The sequence below is a fragment of the Etheostoma spectabile genome, unplaced genomic scaffold (assembly GCF_008692095.1).
Source record: "Etheostoma spectabile isolate EspeVRDwgs_2016 unplaced genomic scaffold, UIUC_Espe_1.0 scaffold00018869, whole genome shotgun sequence".
Lineage (NCBI taxonomy): Eukaryota > Metazoa > Chordata > Actinopteri > Perciformes > Percidae > Etheostoma > Etheostoma spectabile.
The window spans coordinates 2,561-26,098 of record NW_022604533.1 but is presented as its reverse complement, the minus strand read 5'-3'; the positions used below and the strand labels follow the sequence as shown (position 1 = coordinate 26,098).

Below are 23,538 nucleotides of genomic sequence, written 5' to 3'. Positions count from 1 at the left end.
GCAGAAGCTTGACCACTTGGAAAAACAAAATTGCTTGGACGGGGGTGCCAAGTAGCAGCTGTTATGTCCTTTTAAAATTACTGCACCGTGAGAACTGAGAACCGTCCGGGGAGGTCGCATCGGACAGCAAAGAGGTGGTGGTCATCGCTTCTCGGCCTTTTGGCTAAGATCAAGTGTAGTATCTGTTCTTATCAGTTTAATATCTGATATGTCCTCTATCAGGGGACAACATATTAAATGGATTTTTAGCAATGGGAGTTGAAAAAGGGGCTTGCTCCATTCACTCCACGCATCGACCCGGTATTGCAGCGTCGCTGGGAACGGTGCACCCATCTTCTGTCTTGTGGAAAAACAATTGACGATGCACGTGGAGCTGCCCGTTGCTCAAACTGTCAATGGACCTGAAGAGACATGGCTGGCAGATTTTACCGTCAGAAGTTGTCGCAAAACCTGAATGACCTCGTTGGGTTCCTGGTATCAAAACGTTGTTTAATACTGGCAAATAAAGCCATACAAAAGTGTAGCAAGATTTGCACTATTTATTGGCGAAAACAGCAAGGACAAAATATTGGCCCTGTGACAGTGTGGCAATAGGCCAGGCCTTGGATTTGGAAAGCGGCACACCAAGTGAGAATCACCGCGAGGGTTGGGACTGGGAAGACTGGGCATTTCGGCTGCTCTCGAGAGTGGGCTGCACTTACTCTGGTTTCTCTTCATAACGCACAAGCCTTTCGCCTTTTACTAAAGACTTCCGTGGAGAGGAACGCCTATGAGTTGAATATTTTTGGTGGCTTTGCTGTTTGGTTAAGCCTTTTGTACTTGTAAAAAACAAATGCGCTCTCCATAAGGAAACTCAGATTCTTAAACGTAGCTAAAATGTGACAGCATGGGAACATTGCAGGTTGGCAGAAGCTTGACCACTTGGGAAAACCAAAATTGCTTGGACGGGGTGCATGTTTAGAGTGTAGCGGCTGGCTCAGTATCACAAGTAGACCACACATTATAAGTTTCACGTAAATGGGACGATGTTTGTCAGATATGGCTGATTTCCTGCTGCCACCAGGGGTCGCTATAGCCAAAGGTACATTTTTGCTCATAGGTCTCCTGAAGCCTGGACTCTTGTCAATTACGAGAAATTCCGGCCAAATGTGACATCGTACACTCAAGTTACAACAACTTCTTTGTTCACCGATAAATGCTCAAAATTGTGCCACGCCCACACCGTCGAACGAAAACTCGAGCTCATAATAACTTTTCATCGTAAAACGAATTTGAGGTCGATCGGATGAAATCTCTAAGAGAAGACTGTCAAAGTGTAGCACCTTGACTTTTAGGCCTACATCCTGTTGCCACTAGAGGTCGCTGTAGCTTTGAATCAATCTCGGCCTGTAGATGTTGTCAGGGTTGGAAATTACTGAAAAGTTTCGAGCCAATTGGTCAGTGTACACTCATGTTACACCCACTTCCTTTTTCAGTGGCCCCCTACCGGATGTTGGTGCTCTATAACTTGCACAATTGACTTTTGTGCTCTTACAATTCTTTTAATAACTTTTAATCTATAAGGTCTTAAGATGGAACGGACCAAATTGAATGAAGTCGGTCGGATGAAATCTCTGGGAGTTTGTTAAAGTACGACATGTAGAAATGGCCTGAATCGCAAACATTTTGAACTTTCCATTCAAATCGGCGGACTTCCTCTTTTGTTAAGGGTATGGCTCCAATCAGCTTTTTTGTAAGTCTTGGCGTGCTACTCGTGTGTACCACATTTTGTTAGTCTACGTTAAACATACCACGTTAAACGTACTGCAGGGAATACCTTTTTTGTTAAAATTTTGTAGGGGGTGCTAGCGAGCCATTTTTTCTGTGCGCTCGCATTGTCGGATAGAGGTTTCAGGAACGAGGTCACCAATTGAAAATTGCACATTTTGATAAAGAAAAGTAGTATTATGTGTATACTGATTCTGCGGGGGGGGGGCTGTGTGGTGTGGCCGGCCGTGTACGCATAGGCGCGTACTCAAGTCGGTGAGCAACAAAGGGCATTTAGAGAAATGGCATAAGAATTTAAGTTTCCCTCCAATTTGGAAGCCTTAACAATGCTTACTGACAGACTGCTACTATTACTATTCCAGCTAAATGAGCCACCTTAAATGAGAGAAATGTTTGTCTTCTTCTTTGTCCAGACTGACCAAATTGGGCCGCGTCACCACTGCAAAGAATCTAGCCGAGGCAGTTGTTGGCTGAGCCTAATTCCGAACTATGCATTACCCAAACCAAAAAAAAGACACAAGCCAAACTCTGGCCCACTGCACCATCTGCTGTGGCACCCCCTACTGGCTATCAGAGACACACGGCAGCTGGGGCACAAGTCCGGCCTCTGACCTGAAGGACAAATGGGGCACCCAACCCCCTGGCCACTGTTGGGGCATTTTTGGATAGTCCTTTTTTTAAAATTAAACATGGACACAGAATTAGTTGGCAGTTTAAACACATTGCAAGGATACATTTATGTTTTGGGGGGGAAAGACCTCGCCCTTTGCTAATGTGACATTTGAGATTACTTACTTCAAAAGAATGTGGCGCTCCAGCCTGCACCGCTGTGAAGGCGTCAGTCTGACAACAAGGGGTGCAAAGTGTGGGCAGCACCTGGGGTCCAATGTGCTTGCTCAGGCAGCACATATGACAAAATTGGAACGATACAGAGAAGATTAGCATGGCCCCTGCGAAAGGATGACACGCAAATTCGTGAAGCGTTACCACATTTTAATCTGCGCGCGTGTGTCCCCCCCGAGCTGGTAAAGACAGGACACCCTGCTCTAAAGACTGACTGGCATTGCTGGCGTGGAACTTTCTGTGCTAGGAAGTTTGGGCCATTCTACGGAGCTCCAGGGTGAAGTAGGACGGGTCCGCGCGTTTACTGGCGGGCGCCGCTGCTTGCAATGACGTGACCAAAGGCAAAGGAGCCTTTCTGCTGAGTTCAATGATACGTCACGCAATAGTCTATCTTAAACGGTGCAAAGTCATAAAGGTGCATGGTTAGAGTATAGCGGCTGGCTCAGTATCACAAGTTGACCACACATTATAAGTTTCACGTAAATGGGACGATGTTTGTCAGATAAGGCTGATTTCCTGCTGCCACCAGGGGTCGCTATAGCCAAAGGTACATTTTTGCTCATAGGTCTCCTGAAGCCTGGACTCTTGTCAATTGCGAGAAATTCCGGACAAATGTGACATCGTACACTCAAGTTACAACAACTTCTTTGTTCACCGATAAATGCTCAAAATTGTGCCACGCCCACACCGTCGAACGAAAACTCGAGCTCATAATAACTTTTCATCGTAAAACGAATTTGAGGTCGATCGGATGAAATCTCTAAGAGAAGACTGTCAAAGTGTAGCACCTTGACTTTTAGGCCTACATCCTGTTGCCACTAGGGGTCGCTGTAGCTTTGAATCAATCTCGGCCTGTAGATTCAATTCAATTCAATTCAATTTTATTTATAGTATCAATTCATAACAAGAGTTATCTCAAGACACTTTACAGATAGACCACACTCCAGAATTTACAAGGACCCAACAGTTCTAATAGTTTCCTCCAGAGCAAGCAACAGTGCGACAGTGGCGAGGAAAAACTTCCTTTTAGGCAGAAACCTCGGTCAGACCCAGGCTCTTGGTAGGCGGTGTCTGACGGGCCGGTTGGGGTTAGAATAAAGAGTGGCAATAAAAATAGAAAAAATTAGTAGTTTGTAGAAGTTCTTTGTAGTAGTTCATGGCATAGCAGGACGCTGTGCGGCATTACAAGGCACAGCAGGACGTAGCAGGACGTAGCAGGACGTAGCAGGACGTAGCAGGGCACCGCAGTGTAGCAGTTGAACATGGCATCACAGAACGTGTAGCGGGACCATGGCGACAGCTGCTACCCTGATTTCGGAGCCTCTCTGATCCAAGGGAACATGCTGGTGAAAAAAGAACATAAGGATTCCGGGGAATGACTCCCCAGAAATAGGTTAGTAACACGCATTTCTGGGACATGGATGCACATAAATGAAAAGATAGAAAGATAGAGGAGAGAGGAGATCAGTGTATCAAAAATGAGTCCCCAGCTGTCTAAAACTATTACAGCAAAACCAAGAGAGACGAGGTAAAGAGAGCTCCAGCCCGGCCGGGCTAGAACTCTCCCCAACCGGATCGGGCTGTATGCCAAGTCTCCCTTTAGTTCTATTATATTCTTGATTATATGTTAGATAAATCTGAAAACTATGTGACTAACTACTACTCCCTAACAATATTCGATTCTATGCCCTAACTAGTGTATCAAAATAAGTCCCCAGCTGTCTAAAACTATTACAACAAAACCAAGAGAGACGAGGTAAAGAGAGCTCCAGCCCGGCCGGGCCAGAACTCTCCCCAACCGGATCGGGCTGTATGCCAAGTCTCCCTTTAGTTCTATTATATTCTTGATTATATGATAGATAAATCTGAAAACTATGTGACTAACTACTACTCCCTAACATTATTCGATTATATGCCCTAACTAGTGTATCAAAATAAGTCCCAAGCTGTCTAAAACTATTATTACAACAAAACCAAGAGAGACGAGGTAAAGAGAGCTCCAGCCCGGTCGGCCAGAACTCCCCCCAACCGGATCGGGCTGTATGCCAAGTCTCCCTTTAGTTATATTATATGAAACTATGTGACTAACTACTACTCCCTAACAATATTCGATTCTATGCCCTAACTATAAGCTTTATCAAAAAGGAAAGTCTTAAGCCTACTCTTAAATGTGGAGACGGTGTCTGCCTCCCGGACCCAAACTGGAACCTGGTTCCACAGGAGAGGAGCCTGATAGCTGAACGCTCTGGCTCCCGTTCTACTTTTAGAGACTCTAGGAACCACCAGTAACCCTGCATAGATGTTGTCAGGGTTGGAAATTACTGAAAAGTTTCGAGCCAATTGGTCAGTGTACACTCAAGTTACACCCACTTCCTTTTTTTGCAAAGGAACAGGAAATGAGGAAGGGGGCAAAGACTTTTTTACACCACTGTATGTGCTCTGGGGTGATTGAGTGGTGGGAGGTAGTCAAGGAGCGTGTGAAGTTGTTTTGTATCCGGTATTGTAGAAGAAAGGTGAGGGTGGCGAGGAGGGAGCTGCTTTGCCTGCTGTACCTTCTCGAGCTTGAGTATGCCAGGGGAAATTGTGGTGGCATTGTGAATCAGGGTGTTTGTGGCTCCCTAAAGGAGCGATTGAGGGTGATTTATGAGGGTAGGGCACGAGCATACTTACTGCGTGCTCGTAGTGCTTACCTTGAGAGTGCCGAGACATGTTCTGCAGCGTTCTTTTCCTCTATAAGGGCTGACAGGGCAAAGAAGGTGGTTATTGGGGTGAGGGACGGGCAGGGCAGGGTTGTACACGGTGATGTTGAAATGGTGCTAGCAGCCGTTCTCAGGGAACGGGAGATAGAGGTGGAGGGGGGTGAGGTCTTTTTGGATGCACTGACCCAACGGGTTCCTTCTGACATTGCGCAGGCTATGGGGGCTCCGATTACCCTTGTAGAACTTGAAGGGGCTCTGAGGGGCATGAACAAGCGGAAGGTGCCGGGTATTGATGGACTTCCGGTAGAGTTTTATCTCAGGTTTTGGGATTTACTCGGTCCGATTGTTTTGGAGGTGTTGGCTGAAATGTTTTGAACAGGTGTGATGGGACGGTCGATGGCCACGGGGGTGATTTCCCTTCTGTATAAGAAGGGGGATCGCACCCATCTGGGGAATTGGAGACCACTTACAATGTTGTGTGTCGACTATAAACTCCTGGCTAAGGTACTGGCAAATCGGCTGGGGTTGGCGCTTCCTCATGTGGTCCATGTGGACCAGACATGTGGGGTCGCGGGGCGCTCTTTGAGATGGAATCTCCAGCTCATCCGGGATGCTGTTGCTTGGGCTGAGGACAGGCGGGTGCCACTTATGGTGGTTGCGCTTGACCAGGTGCAGGCTTTTGACAGGGTGCAATGGGTTTTATGTTCAGGGTGTTAGAGAGGTTGGTTTTGGTCAGGGTTTTCTTAGGTGGCTGGGCATATTGTACAAAGGGGTGGGGAGTACGGTATCTGTTAACGGTCATCTTGGGGATGTGTTCCGGGTGTTTTCTGGGGTGAGGCAAGGTTGTCCTCTCTCGCCTCTGCTCTACATTCTCTACATGGAACCCCTTGCAGCAGTCATTCGGGCTGATCCAGGTGTGAAAGGGTTTTTGGTACCAGGCAGCGGGGGACTTAGGGTGAAGCTGTCTCAGTATGCGGATGATACCACTCTGCTGTTGGACAGTGAGGCTTGCCTGATTAGATCCCTGGAGATTCTACAGGGTGGAAAGGAGGGTTAGGGTGGGACTGGTAACATCATGCAGTTTTTGGCTGTCTGGTTTGTTTTGTTTATGGTTTGGTATGGGTTGTGTGGGGTTGAGGGTAGGTTGTGCATTGTATTATTTATTGTATTGTATGTTCTGTTGAAGCTTGTGTTTTGAATGTTAATAAACTTTAATAAAAAAAAAAAAAATCCCCCTCTATCAGGGGACAACATATTAAATGGATTTTTAGCAATGGGAGTTGAAAAAGGGGCTTGCTCCATTCACTCCACACATCGACCCGGTATTGCAGCGTCGCTGGGAACGGTGCACCCATCTTCTGTCTTGTGGAAAAACAATTGACGATGCACGTGGAGCTGCCCGTTGCTCAAACTGTCAATGGACCTGAAGAGACATGGCTGGCAGATTTTACCGTCAGAAGTTGTCGCAAAACCTGAATGACCTCGTTGGGTTCCTGGTATCAAAACGTTGTTATAATACTTGGCAAGATAAAGCCATACAAAAGTGTAGCAAGATTTGCACTATTTATTGGCGGAAAAACAGCAAGGACAAAATAATGGCCCTGTGACAGTGTGGGAATAGGCCAGGCCTTGGATTTGGAAAGCGGCACACCAAGTGAGAATTACCGCGAGGGTTGGGACTGGGAAGACTGGGCATTTCGGCTGCTCTCGAGAGCGGGCTAAACTAACTCTGGTTTCTCTTCATAACGCACAAGCCTTTCGCCTTTTACTAAAAGACTTCCGTGGAGAGGAACGCCTATGAGTTGAAATTATTTTTGGTGGGCTTTGCTGTTTGGTTAAGCCTTTTGTACTTGTAATAAACAAATGCGCTCTCCATAAGGAAACTCAGATTCTTAAACGTAGCTAAAATGTGACAGCATGGGAACATTGCAGGTTGGCAGAAGCTTGACCACTTGGGAAAACCAAAATTACTGGACCCTGACAACTGAGAACTGTCCGGGGAGGTCGCATCGGACAGCAAAGAGGTGGTGGTCATCGCTTCTCGGCCTTTTGGCTAAGACTGCGATCGCCTCTTATTTCTGGAGAAAATGTTTTGCCTGTTTGTGGCCTAGTTTTTCACCAGGTTTATGGAGGTTAATCAAACCATTTCTTGTGAGTAAATTTCAATTTGTTTGTAGTTGAGATACTTTCACTTGGAATTCATTGGTCCCGAGGACTGCTTACTACTCTGCCGGATAACAACATCGACCAGACCAAACAAGAAAGGTAAGTGTGTTTTAGTTTTAGTATTTATTAAGGTTTCATTTTGCTATTTTAGATCAGTGTTTTATCTTATTTTTAGCTTCCTTGTTGCTTTTTTAGACCGTTTTAGGGGTTTTAGCTTCTTTTATCCCTTTTATTTTGTGTTGCCTCCGCCATGTCGGCCAACCATGCCGGCATGCGGAGGCACCACAGTGTCCGTTTTACTTTTAAAGAAAATGAACCCCTTGTGATATCAAGGCTGGACTTCTCCAGGAGGCTAGTCCAGAAAATCTTGAAATTCACCCCAGAAGATGTAAACTGTATCTTGACTTTACCTTTTAATAAAGGTTTTGATACAAGCTTTTGTTCCGCTGCCTTGTTGAGAGAATTCTGGATTCGTTTTGAAAATGCAAAACCCCAGTTTTCTGCATTTAATGTTGAAAAACTGACTGACAATGCAGCTAAAACTGTAATTGTCAGAATGTTCAATGAAACTGTGAATGCAGATGACATTTGTTTATGGCTGGGCAGATTTTGCACTGTGAAAGGCCAGGCTACCAAGGTGAGAGATGAGGATGGCATTTGGAATTGCGCTTGGAGGGTCCCCATCCAACAATGGCAGGACCCCCAAGGCTTCCAAGGCCTGAAATATCTGCCATCCATGATAGTTCTGGGAAACAACAGGGGCTACATTCACTACCAGGGCCAGCCCAAACTCTGCCGCAAGTGTGGTGAGAATGGGCACCTGGCAGAAGCGTGCCAGCAGATTATTTGTGGCAAATGTAGAGAAATTGGGCATACCTTCACGGAATGCACCAATGGCAGGAAGTGCAATCTTTGTGGAGAAACAAACCACCTCTTCAGAGATTGCCCAAAGTCATTTGCCAACAAATTAAAGACCGCAGCAAAAAGAACAGAAAATGAACAAAATGGCGGACAAGGTGAATTTTTTGGAGAGCTGTTTGGGCTGGAAAAATCAAATCTCCCGCCAAATCCTGTGATTGGAGGAGAAGGATCAGGGGAGGCGGGAGAAGGGGAGGGGCCTGCAATTGCCCCACCAGTGGTGAACAGGGAGGAAGTGGTGGCAATGCAGGCAGAAGGCGGAGCTAGCCCAGTGGCTGGCTCAGAACAGGAAACTGACCAGTCACAGGGTGATAGTGAGGATGTCCCCCTCCCCAATGCCCAGCCAGGCAAGAGGCTAATTTCAGAATTGTCTTCTGAGTCTCCTGGAGTCTCGGAAAAGAGGGGAAGAGCTGGGACTGACTCAGACAGTTCATCTGTGGAGGGGCCCAGAGTCTTCCCCTCCGATTCACCCAATGAAGTCTCATTCCTAAGCATAGCTCTGCAATCAACCCCTAAGGTCTCTAAGCTCAACGCAACCCTGCGTCAGAGGCCAACTCCCAGAGTCCGAAAGGGAATGGAGTTCAACCCCGTCCTCTCTCACCTGTGAGAATGAAGGAAGAGCTCCATTCACAAGAAATTCAATAATTGTTGTTTTAAATGTTTGAAGTCCCTCCCTTTCTGTCTTTAAGATGTCATACTTGTTATTCTTAACCATACTCATGGCACTCACCTTCTCAACTATCAATGTGAGAAGCGTCAAGTCGAGAGTTAGAGCCCAGACGGTTTTATCCTTTCTTAACTCTTTTAAGTCAGATGTGTTTTATTACAGGAATGTGGCCTTCCATTTTTAAAGCACTACAGGGAATGGGAGGAGTTATGGCCACAAACGTCACTATGGAGCGGGTCAAATGAAAACAAGAGTGATGGAGTGGCCATTTTAATAAAAAACCCTCTAGTCTTGGTAAAGGGCAGCACTGTGGTGAGAGATGGTCGGGCACTTTTAACACACCTGACTTTTATGGGGAGGGATTTTAAAGTCTTAAATATTTATGGCTTTAATGACAAGAATGACAGGTATGACCTTTTAGAAGACCTGCAGCCCCACATGCTAGGTAGGCTACTTTAGTCGTAGGGGGGGATTTTAATTGTATTTTAAGCAAGAACGACAGGAGAAGAACAGGGGATGATTTTAAAGCAGACAAGACTTCACTTTTATTACAAAGTATATGTAGCGATTTTAAACTTGTGGACTGTTTTAAAACCATGCATCCCAGAGAGGAGGGCTTCACCTGGTTCAGTAGTGACGGCACCCGAGTCTCGCATAGACTACATTTTATCACGTGATTGCCCACCAACCGATGCTAGATTAGTACCTGTTTTCTTTTCCGATCACGCAATGCTTTCCTGCACTCTTTCACTCTCTTCCGGTGTGACGGCAGGAAGCGGTCTGTGGAAGCTCAATTGCTCCCTGTTAGAAGACAGGGAGCTAGATAGGCAGTACAGGGAGCAATACAAAGAATGGCAGACCCTTCAAGACTTTTACGATACACGCGCACAGTGGTGGGAAATGGTGAAGGGGAAGACTAAGACTTTTTACAGACAGGCAGGTAAGAGGAAAAAAGATAGGGACAACAGACGCATGATGGGACTGCAGAAACGACTTCAGAGGTATTTTAAATTAATCCAACAGGGAATGGATTTTAATGAGGAAATAAAACAAATTAAAACAGAGATGTCGGTTTTAGCAGAAATTAAAAGCAAAGGTGTCATACTAAGAAGCAAGGAGAGGGAAATAGAGGAAGGAGAGAAGTGATATTTTTTTAAGAAAATCATAAATAAAGGGGGGGGCATGTTAAAACTTAAAAAAGAAAACGGGTGCATAGCTAACACAACAGAGGAAATTAAAGAAACTGTCGAAGACTTTTACCGTGAACTGTACACGGAAAAAGCAGTTAATAAGGACACCATGACAGAAGTTTTAAAATCAATTGAACAAGCAAAAAATGACAATGTGCTCTTAACTCAAGATTTTACCATGACTTTGATTTTACCCGTCAGAAGTTGTCGCAAAACCTGAATGACCTCGTTGGGTTCCTGGTATCAAAACGTTGGTATAATACTTGGCAAGATAAAGCCATACAAAAGTGTAGCAAGATTTGCACTATTTATTGGCGGAAAAACAGCAAGGACAAAATATTGGCCCTGTGACAGTGTGGCAATAGGCCAGGCCTTGGATTTGGAAAGCGGCACACCAAGTGAGAATAACCGCGAGGGTTGGGACTGGGAAGACTGGGCATTTCGGCTGCTCTCGAGAGTGGGCTGCACTTACTCTGGTTTCTCTTCATAACGCACAAGCCTTTCGCCTTTTACTAAAGACTTCCGTGGAGAGGAACGCCTATGAGTTGAAATTATTATTGGTGAGCTTTGCTGTTGTTGTTTAAGCCTTTTGTACTTGTAAAAAACAAATGTGCTCTCCATAAGGAAACTCAGATTCTTAAACGCAGCTAAAATGTGACAGCATGGGAACATTGCAGGTTGGCAGAAGCTTGACCACTTGGGAAAACCAAAATTGCTTGGACACTGTATAACGTGGCTGTATTTGGGCAGATCGTTTGTCAATCGCAAGATAAGCCTAGTTTCCACCATCTATTGGATGACGGACTACTTTAGCCAAAATTGGAACTTGAATTTTGGTAGAAAGGAAAGCAGCTTAAAATGGAAATTTAGCTTGGATTTGTCACTGACTTGAAAAGCTATGGTCAGGTAGATTGGCATGGGGTCTTTTCATGGCTTCACTGCCCGATTCACTTTTCCGATCTCATTTGACAACAGGAAACATTTGATACAAAATATTTTTACCAAAACACATACTTGATTTTGCCAGTAAAAAGTATTAGTAATATTGTGATGAATTTGCCAAATAGGTGAAACTCTGTCGTCACTCACACTCAATAAATAAACCAGATTATTCAATCCATACCTCCACTTCTATGCAAAGTAGTCTCATCCAGACCCTATCGCACCCTAAGCGAGAATCATAAACCTAGACCAACGAACAAGGAGAGTCCTGTTTGTTCCTCACATTTTTTCCCAGTTTTTTCTATTGCCTGCCTTTGAAGCAAGATATGAAAAATTGCCAACACATTGCTTGCTCCTAATCTGTGTTAAACTAACGATAAACTGCATTTTAAATTACAGACTAGGGTTGAAACAGCTCCTGCCATCATGGATCATCCGGGAGTTGAACCCAGGACCTCTCACACCCGAAGTAAGGAACATACCACTAGACCAACGAGCCACTTAAAAGCCTCTTAAGTCTAGTAGATTGTCATGGGATGCTTTCATGGCTCCACGGCCCGATTCAGCTTTCCGATCTCGTTTGACAACAGGAAACATTTGATACCAAATTTTTTACCAAAATACAGACTTGAGTTTGTCAGTAAAAAGTGATAGTAAAATTGTGATGAATTTGGTGGACAATTTAGAATTTGAACCGGCGACCTAAGGATTTCATCTTTATGCCTCTACAGTCCTCCGTTCTACCAACTGAGCTAGGTAGTGTGGCCAAGTAGTCTAAGGCGCTGGATTAAGGCTCCAGTCTCTCCTGAGGTGTGGGTTCAAATCCCACCATTGCCATTGGCATATATTACATAATTGGAAGTGTAAAAATCCTAAATCGTGCTTGCATTCTACAATCATGTTCCTCAGATCAAACTAAAGTCTGGAACAATGCATGTTCAAATTCTAAAACTTCAACCAGTATCAGGTGCCTGGATTGGGGTCGCAAGATTAGCAGCTCCATCCCAGTGTAAAAATCCCTGTAATTTACCAGACTACAATATGCCTGCATTCTACGATCATGGTCTGTGCTGACCTCCTGTACCTCAGATCAAACTAAAGTCTGGTGACAATGCATGTTTAAAGTTCTAAAACTTTAACCTATTGTTCTAGAACTGCAGTGTGATGGCCACACAGCCAGCTCAAGAACGTTGGAGTCCACACCTGGAAGGGATTCAGGTCTGATGGCTTAAAAGAGGTGGCGCTTGGAGAAAGACCAGCTTTATAGGGGAGGTGGCCTAATTGGACACTACCACTGCTTGATATGTCTAGGGGGGTAGCTTCTTTTCGCTGTAGGGATTCTGGGGTTTAGATTTTATATAAAGTAATTTTTGTAGAGTTAAGATAAATAAAAGTATATGTAATTTGGAATGCATTTTTAGGTAGGTTTGTCATTATTTGTTTCTGAAGTTAGTTTGTAGTTATTGTTTGTCTCCCCCTGTGTGTTTAAATTGGTCTGATCAGCCAATATATAAGTCCCCTTTGTTTCTTTGTTAGGAGGTCAGTTGTATTTTTTGAGTCTCTTCTGTTTGAGCCTTTGTTACTGTTTGTTTGACCTCTTTTAAGGGCCCGGAGCTTTATCTTTATTTTGTTGTAATTATTTTTTGGGAAATAAAACTCTTGCTTTTTTGAATTTCTCTTGTGACTCCTCATGCCTAACTGCTTGGTCCCTCACATGCAGCTTAACATTCTAGAACTACAATGTAACATTTTAGAACTGTAATTAACAGTTTAGGACCGCAACTCTTAAAATTCTACAACTTCAACCTATTGTTCCAGAATTGCAACTTAACATTCTTGAAGTTTGACCTAACATTCTAGATTGACAGCTTAACATTCTAGAAATTAAACCTAACATTGTAGAACTACAACACAACATTGTAGAACTGTAAGTAACATTTTAGGACCATAACTCTTAAAATTCTACTACAAACTATTGTTCTAGAACTGCGACTTAACATTCCAGAACTGCAGCTTACCATTCTTGAACTTAAACCTAACATTCTAGAACTGTATATTAACATTCTAGAACTCAAACCTAACATTCTAGAAGTGCAACTTACCATTCTAGAACGAAGATGTAATCTTTTAGAACTGTAAGTAACATTTTGGGACCGCAACTTACAAATATTCTAAAATTTCAACCTATTGTTCTTGAATTGCAACTTTACATTTTATAATGGCATCTTAACAGTCTAGAACTACAACATAACATTGTAGAACTGTAAGTAACATGTTAGGACCATAACTCTTAAAATTCAAAGACTACATCTTATTGTTCTAGACTGCAACTTAACATTCCAGAACTGCAGCTTAACATTCTTGAACTTAAACCTAACATTCTAGAACTGCAGCTTACCATTCTAGAACTACAATATAACCTTTAGGACTTTGAGCAACCTTTTGGGAACGCAACTTATAAAAATTCAAAACGTTCATTCATTCATGTTCATGTTCATTCACGTTCATGTTCAAGTAACATTCTAGAACTGTAACATTTCAGAAGTTTTAAGTAAAACTTTTGGACCGCAACTTTAAACTTGAGAAGTGCCTGGCTAGCTCAGTCGGTAGAGCATGGGACTCTTAATCTCAGGGTCGTGGGTTTGAGCCCCACGTTGGGCTGTGGTGTTTTAGAGAGTGGGAATCCCTGAGTTCTGCACAGTATCAGATGGCTGTGTTGCGGTGGATATGCTGTCAATCGCAAGATTAGCAGTTCCATCCCAGTGTAAAAATCCTTGTAATTTACCAGACTAAAATGTGCCTGCATTCTACGATCATGGCCTGTGCTGACCTCCTGTTCCTCGGATCAAACTAAAGTCTGGTGGTAATGTTCAAATTCTAAAACTTCAACCTATTGTTCTAGAACTGCAACTTAACATTCTAGAACTGCAGCTTAAAAGAAAGTTGATGTGTATTTGCATTAATCCAAAATAAACTTGATGTGTATATGCATTAATCAAAAAGAAAGTTGATGTGTATATGCATTAGTAAGTAGACCTTGTGGCTTGTGTGTGTCTGTGTGTGTTGGGAGTGGGGCTGCTAAATGTCAAGGGCTGGGAGGAGATGGATGCAGAACAACGTGGTAGTACACTGTGTGTGTGTGTGGGGGGGTCTGTGAGTGAGAGAGAGAGACAAATATAAAAAGCTTCAAGTAGACTCTAATAATATAATCATATTGTTTCTTCCACTTATTAAAATATCTGACTTTATTGCCACTATCTGTTTCTGCTTCTTTTTGATTTTGATTTGAGCACTAAGCACCTCTCTCCTCCTTCTCTCCATCTGCATGCAATCTCATCCCATTAATGCATGTTACTAACTCAACTTCTTCCCTTTCCTGGAGTCTTGTGCTCTCTCAACCCCGTAGTCTTGAGACCGGGGTCCGGTTCTTGGCCAATGCAGTTTTCCTTTACTTCTTTTCGTAATTAGCTTTTTTTGCTGACATTTGTGAAAACATAATGTGGCCATGCGGACTGATTGTTTTCACTGGTGCAATTTTGACCCAATCAAGCATTGGTGGTTCAGTGGTAGAATTCTTGTCTGCCGTGGGCGACCTGGGTCCGATTCCCAGCCAATGAACTATTCCTTTACTACTATTTGGAATTAACCCCTGCACAAAAGGGGCATGTTTGTGTGAAGGCAAACAACTTATTTCTGGTCATGTTAACCACTAGATTTCAGTCATGCATGTTAGCTCCATTTTGTTTGTTGGTGCACTAGGCACCCCAAGAGACTGGGATCCGGGGTTGCTTGAAGACGGATAAAATTACCTTTTTGCTGACACTTGTGAAAACATAATGTGGCCATGCAGACTGATTTTTTTCAGTGGTGCAGTTTAATGTGCGTCAAGCATTAGTGGTTCAGTGGTAGAATTCTCGCCTGCCACGCGGGAGACCTGGGTCTGATTCCCGGCCAATGCAGGTTTCCTTTAGTACTATTCTGAATTAGCCCTTGCACTTAAGGGGAATGTTTGTGTGAAGGCAAACAGCAAATTTCTGGTGATGTTAACTTCTAGATTTCAGTCATGCATGTTAGCTCCGTTTTGGTTGTTGGTGCAATAGGCAGCCCAAGAGACTGTCATCCGTGTTTGATGGAAGATGGATTAAATTACCTTTATGCTGACAATTGTGAAACCGTACTGTGGCCATGCAGACTGACTTTTTTCAGTGGGGGAATGTATACCGCGTCAAGCATTGGTGGTTCAGTGGTAGAATTCTTGCCTGCCACGTGGGAGACCTGGGTCCGATTCCCGGCTAATGCAGCTTTCCTTTACTACTACTCGGAATCAGCCCCTTCACAAAAGGGGAATGTTTGTGTGAAGGCAAACAGCTCATTTCTGGTGATATTAACTTCTAGATTTCATTCATGCATGTTAGCTCCATTTTGATTGTTGGTGCACTAGGCGCCCAAGAGTCTGTGATCCGTGTTTGATGGAAGATGGATAAAATGACCTTTTTGCTGACACTTGTGAAAACATAATGTGGCCATGCAGACTGATTTTTTTCAGAGGTGCAATTCAAAGCATGTCAAATGTTGGAGGTTCAGTTGTAGAATTCTCACCTGCCACGCGGGAGACAGGACAAATTCCCGGCCAATGCAGGGGCCTGTTGCACAAAAGCAGAATAAAGATATACAGGATAAGTGAAAAAGCGCAGCTTGACTTAGTGTGATCTGCTCATCGCGGCTTAATCGGTTGCACGTTTGCCGAGCCAGGATGAACAGGTGAAGCTATGTCAATCCAGGTGTAGATAGCTGGGATGAGTGCACGTTCACGGCTTTCTCAAATAGACCATGGGATCGATCACAGATTTACCGATGAAGAATTGAGAAGACGCATGCGCCATATGTTTCACCCAATGAGCAGCAGCTTCTAATGGAAAGTAACGAGGAGGGGAAGAATATATAATATGCAAAAAGGGAAATACGGCTCAAACGGAGAGAAAAAGCCCAACATAGTGGACCCGATTGAATGTGTATGGTTGTAAAAATATCTTCTTAGCCTATAGTCACTCCACATTTTTACAAAGTTGTAGGCTACACTGTGTTTTAATAGCTTACCATGTAAAGCACTATATAAATAAAATGGATTATTATTTAGCCTTTGCCTTAAAAGTGAGCAGAGGGAATTAATGTTCCTTGGGAAATGGACCCTAGGGACTCTAGGCTTAATTTCAAACCCTTTTTTACAACGTGAGAACATGTTTTACAACCATATGCACAAATCTCTATAAGCTGTGTCTAATACTAAATATCTTTATACAATTAATGTTCATACCGAACAATCAGAATGGGCCAAAAACTAGAAAAAGAAGTAAGTGACTTCAATATATGCTGTGTGCATATATGTAAAACAATGTGTATTTTTTTTTTCTTCTTCTGACAAGTCACAGCATTAAAATAAAAGATTAAGAAGCATTGTGGTGTTCCCGGTGTGATGAATGTAAACTACACTATATACAGTACGTATATAGGCCACGTCATTGGTCCAGGGATGTGAGACTAATTGAGAAGGTTATGAAACCAATGTAAGCTATAATAAACATTAGGCCTACATATTACGGAGTAACACAAACTGTCCTTTATTAGAGAAGGACAAGCAACAAAATGAAATCATGAATGTATTGGTCTCTGACCAGTCTGCCATTAATATCATCTTGGAATATCGCTACATTAATATCGTCACACTTAATCTCCGGAGCGCGTCCTGTATAAACCTGAAGCTGAGACCACGGACGCTGCGCTGCTCATCTCTACTTTTACAGAGAGAGTGGACACTGACACAACTCGCAAGTCTGCTGGCAGGCAATAGCCACCGGCCACCGGCCACCGGGCACCGGCACCAGGCACCGGGCAGCAGCCACCGGGCAGCGGGCAGCAGCCTCCGGGCAGCGGGCAGCGGCGGCCACCGGCCACCGGGCAGCGGCCGCACGCCAGGCAGCCTCGACATAGTACCGTCCCACCGGGAAAAGTCCCACTCCGCATCAGGGTGCCAGTGCAACCATTCCTAACATCTAAACAGCTGTAGGGTTTAAAGGGGTGATAGAATGCAAAACCGATTTTACCCTGTCATATGTGAATACCGACAGTTTGGTGGGTAAATAGGACATACAAAGAAGCTTTAAATCCCATTGACATGCCTTTCCTCTGAAAATCCCACATTTTGAATCTGCCGCTGAAAACGGGCGAATCTCAACAAAGCCAAAAGATGACGTCAGGATCTCAGAACCATTGCTTTGTCACGCCCATTACCGTATAAGGAGAACGGTCCAGCCCCAACATCTACACACAGGCCACTGACCTGAGACCAGCTCCTAATGGAGCTAGCGTTAGCTCAGTTAGATGTCCGACTGAGAACGCTGCTTGTGTACTCTGACGGGATTTACTAAGAAGAAAGTTTGGAATATTTCCCAGGATAATGACAATGAACCAGGGTCGTAAATGCAGAGTTCCAGGCTGTACAAGGAACGGTGACACTTCTCATAGCCTTCCCAAGGAAGCAACCACTTGACGGGCTCGGCTGCTGTTTATAAGGAGATCCCAGGGAACGTTTTCACCAAAGACAGTTTTCAAAACTTTGGACAATTTAAAGCAGGATTTGCTAAGCTGCTGTTGCTGTTCCGACTGTCTGGTCATCCCAACCACAAGCTGTAAGTAGGATTTCGTCATTAACAGTAACATTGGCAATGCTAAGGTATCCTGTAGCTAGCATAGGCTGAATGTGTGTTGATAACTGTAATGGCAAAGGGCTAACGTTTCATTTTCCTAACTGTTCCATTCGAATAAATACCCCGTGTTGTCATGTAGCTCCATCTATAGTTCACCATGCATGTTTGTCCACTTTGTCAGGTTCATTTTTATTGTATTTCAGCAAGAAAGCTAACTGCAGCTGAGTAGAATCATGATCGTTTGGTTGCTAGCTAGCGCTAAGCTGTAACGTTACTCAGCTAGCTAGCTAGCTCTGTTATCCCGTTTGCTTCGACAACAGAACTGGAAACGTTATCATTTCATATGATATCTAGTCAATCTCGTGAAAACAGTGTGTATATAGACTGCAATGTATTGATTTGCAGTTTTTTTATTTCAGAGCAACGCTATGTCACAAGGACAAGACGCGAAAGATGCAGCTTGCCAAACAGATGCTCAGAGTGTGTCATCTCGGGGGACACAACTGTCTCATAAGACATCAAGACCGCACATATCATACAAGGTAACCTTTCTAATTATTCTTACAAACCAGACGTCTTATAGTGTTTGTGTAGCATTGTGACTGGGTAGCATTTAGCAGAGCAGTGTTATCTAATGTTATCATGATGAGTGAGTGACTTTTATCAAATATGTGAGCCATTACCAACACATTAGTGAATTATTTAAAGTAGGAATAGAACTATTCATCTGGATTATCACTGATTGGTCTGATCTCAATCAATTGCATTTCCTTTTGTGGGGGGGGGGCTGGTGAAAATAATTTGGACAATAGGCAGGAATGTGTTTGTATACAACAGGTATGACTGAATGCTAGACTGGTGTTGACGATGCCTTTTGCAGGTATGTACACGCCCTATGAACTTTGTCATTCAACAAAACAAGTCTTTAGAAAAGGCAAATGTGAATGGGGGACAAATTGTCTGCAGAAACTGGTTTTGTTCAGTGAAGGAGTGAGACACAAACATGGTCTAGAGACATCAAGCCTAATGGCCGGCCATATAAATGTAAATCATTTCAGATTTAAGCTGCTCCCACTGTAAGACACTTGTAACAACACTGGTTAGAGTCCTGCTTTGGCACAGCTTAGAGGTTTAGCAACTGCTTTTGCTATGAGTCAACTGGAGTATTTTGCTTGGTGTGTGTAAAAGGTAATACAGTTATGTTACAATATTTATGTTTTTGTTTGATTGTATCTTGCAGCCACAACGGAAGACAGCCAAGGGGAAACTAATGTACAGACGTCTGTTCCCAAAGGCCAACAGGGGAGGTTACACCGTCAAAGAAGTGAAGACAGAGACAAAAGTTTGTAAGTTTAAATATTTTTTTTATTACAAACAAAAAATACTAAATTGCATCTTATCGGCACTCAAAATAACTTTTCACACACTGCAAACAACAAATCTGAATGTGCAATGATATAGGTGCTAAAATGACTTTTCACACACAACAGGCTATGTCTTAGACCTGATGCGACTGGTGTTTGAGGAGATCATCCACGACCCCCTTCCTTATCTGGAAGCAGTCCTGTGCCCCAGGACCTGTGTGCTCAGCTCGACAGGCACCCAACCCGACATACTGCCCTGAAACATCCAGAAACTCCCTCCACGCTGCACGACACAAGAGGGGTCATGGCACGGACACTTCTACCAAGAAAACCCAGCACCAGCTCACAAAAGTCCTATAAGCCCTGTGTCTGCATTGCCTACAAAGAGAACAGGGTGTAGTGGACAATCACATTTTTAGATTTAAGAGTAATGATGATTGTTTTGAAACAAAATAAAGTAATTTTGTTGTCTTGATAATACTGTGTTTTGTAATAATGCTGAATCAATAATCAATGCGTATTGTTATAAACATTTTATTTAGATACTTGAACTGCTAACAGTGGTATCAAATTGGCTTCACCTTTCCATCCATCTGATTCTCAACTGGCCATGGTCAACTCTGTAAATATCATTGCATTTGCAAAGAATATATATTGAGGCACGGATGAAGGCCAGGATGGTGAGCCATACAGGTTATCTCCTCAGGAATCTAGGTCATTCTTATTCTTCTGACCTGTAAAAACAAACATAATGAGCCTGTTGTTATTTCATAATGTTGAATGAGCAGAAAGCATAAAGTAGCTTGAGTTAATGTATCTCTAGTTTTATTTAACTGAGGTATTTATTGGCAACATATTTTCTCTCTCCTGGGGCATGTGTGCACAGTTTCCACAAGAACACCTGCCAAGGTAAGATACTACATTAGATTACTACATGTTAAGAAGGTAATAATCTCATAGTCAGATGATCTAATCTGCATGATAGTAGTTCCAAGATAACATTAGACGTAGCATACAAACTGAACAGAAAAAGGCTCCTGTCCAGCTAAATGGACGTCCTGTTGTAAGATAACATTACTTCTGGGTGGTAAAGAATGTACGTAACTCATAATCACAATCAATCACTATTCAGCAGGAGAGTATACGGTAACAAATGTTACAAGGTGACTAAGAGACTTTCGTTGAGAGCAGCTCTATGAACTGGCCACTAACTTTTCTGCCAACTGGACATCTTGACTGAAATTGCGAGGGTACAAGTTGTAAAATATTTGTCCATGTGCAAATTAATAAGTTATGTTGCTTACAATACTAAAAACAAGGCTAATACAAAGTTATTCTTAGGCTACAACACTGAAGTGGGAGTATTACACTAGTGTGACAACAAACCTCTAATGTTGAAAAAGCAAGTAAATGCTAAATGACAAAACTTACCAGTCTGAAGAAGTCATTTCCAATTTACTGGCAGGTTGCTCCTCGATGTCAGATCCTTCCTCTGATTCAGGCTCAAACAGATACGGTAACCATGCTATCGCCACCTTGGATGTTTTAGTCATGTTTGTGTGCCGCAGCAAAGCTCGTTGCACACCAACCAATCAGCGCGCAGCTTATTTAAATATTCATGAGCAGACCATATAAGGCAGAAAAGCTCTCGTTTCAAGCCAGGTCAATTTAGCAGGGTGGTGTGAGGGCCAAAAGAACAGCTAAAACAACATTTTTAGCCCAACAAATGTTACATACCCTATCAGGAGACCTCAAAGAACAGCGTGATATACTCTATACAACCATTCTATCACCCCTTTAAATCAAACTCGCGAAAACAATAGTGACAAGTAGGCTAATGCATGTTAATAAAAATAAAGCAGAGCACATGCAGAAGACATGCAGAAGACAATAACTGTTAAACACGTTTATTTCGGATCAGAGCTGCAGCTGATTTGACACATGAGACTCCAGGATTAATCTTAGCCTGGTTGTTAGCCTGCTCTGGACCAGGCTAGCCGCAAAGAATAAATCTCCATGGTTACTTGGCTGGGCTTAATTCAATCTGGTTTCGTGCAACCGAGTCCAAGCTAAATTCATCCAGGATAACTTGAATATCCCGGCTTGATGCCTTATCCTAGTTTCGTGCAACAGGCCCCTGGTTGTTAATGTAATTGGAAGGAGCTCCAAATTTGACAGTATTGACTGGAAGTGATAGGCTTTGAGTTACATGGGTGATACACACTTTGCATTCAGTCTCGTAATCACCATAAAAATTAGGTATCACTGAAATTTGAACTTGTGTTGCTGCAGTCAAAGTATACAGTGCTCATCCTGAATGGGCCAGTATAGTGCATCAGAATTGCTTGTTGAATGGTCTATTAACTTTGGAACCCCTCTTTCCCCACAGCTTTCAACTGTCAGACATGGGTGGGGGAGTGGGCACTGTGTCAAACCCTTTCTGTGTAAAAAACAACTAAAGAAGTCTCTTGGATAAGAGACAAAACTTCTGCGGAGGACCTTTTACCAAGTCCAATGTCCCTTGGCCCAGTTGTACACTTTTGGGGTAATAGCATGGATCAAGAACCAAAACGGACACATCTGGACTCATTGTGGGAATTGTACGGCAATATATGACACATTTAGACCATGAAGACAGTTATCAGTTTATTTCCCATCTGGCAGGTTTATTTGTGGATTCAGTTGGACATTTTGAAGATAATTGCACAATGTTGACCCAATTGTCAGTCTATTTCCCATCTGGCAGGGACATTTCTGGATTCAGGTGGACATTGTGGACAGAAACATTGGTGGATCTTGATCCCACCATAGGATTTGGTCTGTATTGCACATTCCCTTCACATCCCGTGCAATTTATTGCCAATGTCAAGCACATTGCCACACTGGTGACTTTCTTCCATGTCTCCATGTCTCCATATATTTGGGCTGACAGTTGAGAAACCTTCCCTTGTTAACTATGACATGGATGACTGAGAACCTGCTATATCATGACATGTTTCATTCACTATATTATAATTTTTGAGACAGGTCCTACTGAACATTTGTTGGATCAGTCAGGATGGCCGAGCGGTCCAAGGCGCTGCGTTCAGGTTGCAGTCTCCACTGGAGGCGTGGGTTCAAATCCCACTTCTGACAACTAGTGTTTTCATCTGGAACTAATGTCTGAGTTTGATATTTTTTTACACAGAAAGGTTTGGACAAAGTGCATGTGTTGTCAACACATGTAAAGTTACTGACTGTGATTTAACTGAGGGATTCGGTGAAAGTTATCTTTTGTTTTGTAAAACTTTGGTTGTGTACAAAACAGGAGAAAAGGGTTCTTTGTTGCATCCAGGTTGTTATGTATAACAGATAAAAAGCGCAAATTGACATCATTCCATCCAGTACGGGCAAGATGGGGTTGACAGATAGATTTTAAAATCCACACAAATAAACAGTCAACATAGCTGTTTGCAGGATTTCCGTAAAATTTACGGAGATTAAACTGGGCCGTATAGTGGAGACAGGCCTACTGATCAACTGTTGGATCAGTCAGGATGGCCGGGCAGTCCAAGGCGCTGCCTTCGGGTCTCAGTCTCCATTGGAGGCGTGGGTTCAAATCCCACTTCTGACATTAGTGTTTTCATCTGGAACTAATGTCTGAGACATGATATTGGGAATAAAGAACTTAGCATTCTTTGTATTTAAGCGGAAATGAATGTGCGCAAAAAACTCAATGGTAAGTACAGCATTTTGTGAGCATCTTTATTGTCAACACATGTGAAGTTACCATGTGTTTGTACACAGTAGACATATCTACTGCTGTATTTACTGTCTGTGGCCAGTCCTTCAAAACCTGTTCTAACATCCTCTGAAAAATTAGCTAACTAAATGACTTAAGTTGGCCAATAATTGTTTTTTTTTCATCTTCATTGTGATTGTTGTGTGCCTTTAATAGCACACATGTGGATATTATGAAAGAAACTGTCTAGCAAACCCTTGCAACACTTTTAAAGGTTCCATGGTGTAATGGTTAGCACTCTGGACTCTGAATCCAGTGATCTGAGTTCAAATCTCAGTGGAACCTGATTTTAAGTTGGATGTCTGCATTAGCTTAAGTTAACTGTAATGTCTTGTTTGTGTTGTAGTATCCATAGAGATTCGTGGTGTAGTATGGAACCATTGTCCTGACTTTTATGTATTATGAAACTTATTGCCCACCTGTCTTGCCAGGACTCCCTGGAGAAGAGTTACTGTAGCTCAGTGGGATTGTACCTGGTTAAATAAAGGTTAAATAAA

The 23,538-nt window shown here is 43.1% G+C and overlaps 7 non-coding genes and 1 pseudogene across 7 annotated transcripts; all 8 read left to right on the top strand.

Annotated features, from left to right (window-relative positions):
- The first annotated feature begins 143 nt into the window (after positions 1-143).
- On the top strand, positions 144-334 carry LOC116683036 (U2 spliceosomal RNA). Its single transcript, XR_004330508.1, has one exon. It is a non-coding gene; the product is annotated as a U2 spliceosomal RNA (small nuclear RNA).
- Positions 335-697: 363 nt separating this feature from the next.
- Positions 698-810, top strand: LOC116683040 (U5 spliceosomal RNA). Its single transcript, XR_004330511.1, has one exon. It is a non-coding gene; the product is annotated as a U5 spliceosomal RNA (small nuclear RNA).
- A 1,845-nt stretch (positions 811-2,655) lies between these two features.
- Positions 2,656-2,762, top strand: LOC116683045 (U6 spliceosomal RNA). The gene has a single exon (XR_004330515.1). It is a non-coding gene; the product is annotated as a U6 spliceosomal RNA (small nuclear RNA).
- Positions 2,763-6,459: 3,697 nt separating this feature from the next.
- On the top strand, positions 6,460-6,665 carry LOC116683037 (uncharacterized; annotated as a pseudogene).
- Positions 6,666-7,033: 368 nt separating this feature from the next.
- Positions 7,034-7,151, top strand: LOC116683043 (U5 spliceosomal RNA). Its single transcript, XR_004330513.1, has one exon. It is a non-coding gene; the product is annotated as a U5 spliceosomal RNA (small nuclear RNA).
- Positions 7,152-10,718: 3,567 nt separating this feature from the next.
- Positions 10,719-10,837, top strand: LOC116683042 (U5 spliceosomal RNA). Its single transcript, XR_004330512.1, has one exon. It is a non-coding gene; the product is annotated as a U5 spliceosomal RNA (small nuclear RNA).
- An 11,475-nt stretch (positions 10,838-22,312) lies between these two features.
- trnal-cag (transfer RNA leucine (anticodon CAG)) lies at positions 22,313-22,395 on the top strand. The gene has a single exon. It is a non-coding gene; the product is annotated as a tRNA-Leu (tRNA).
- Positions 22,396-23,254: 859 nt separating this feature from the next.
- Positions 23,255-23,326, top strand: trnaq-cug (transfer RNA glutamine (anticodon CUG)). Its single transcript has one exon. It is a non-coding gene; the product is annotated as a tRNA-Gln (tRNA).
- The last annotated feature ends 212 nt before the right edge of the window (positions 23,327-23,538 follow it).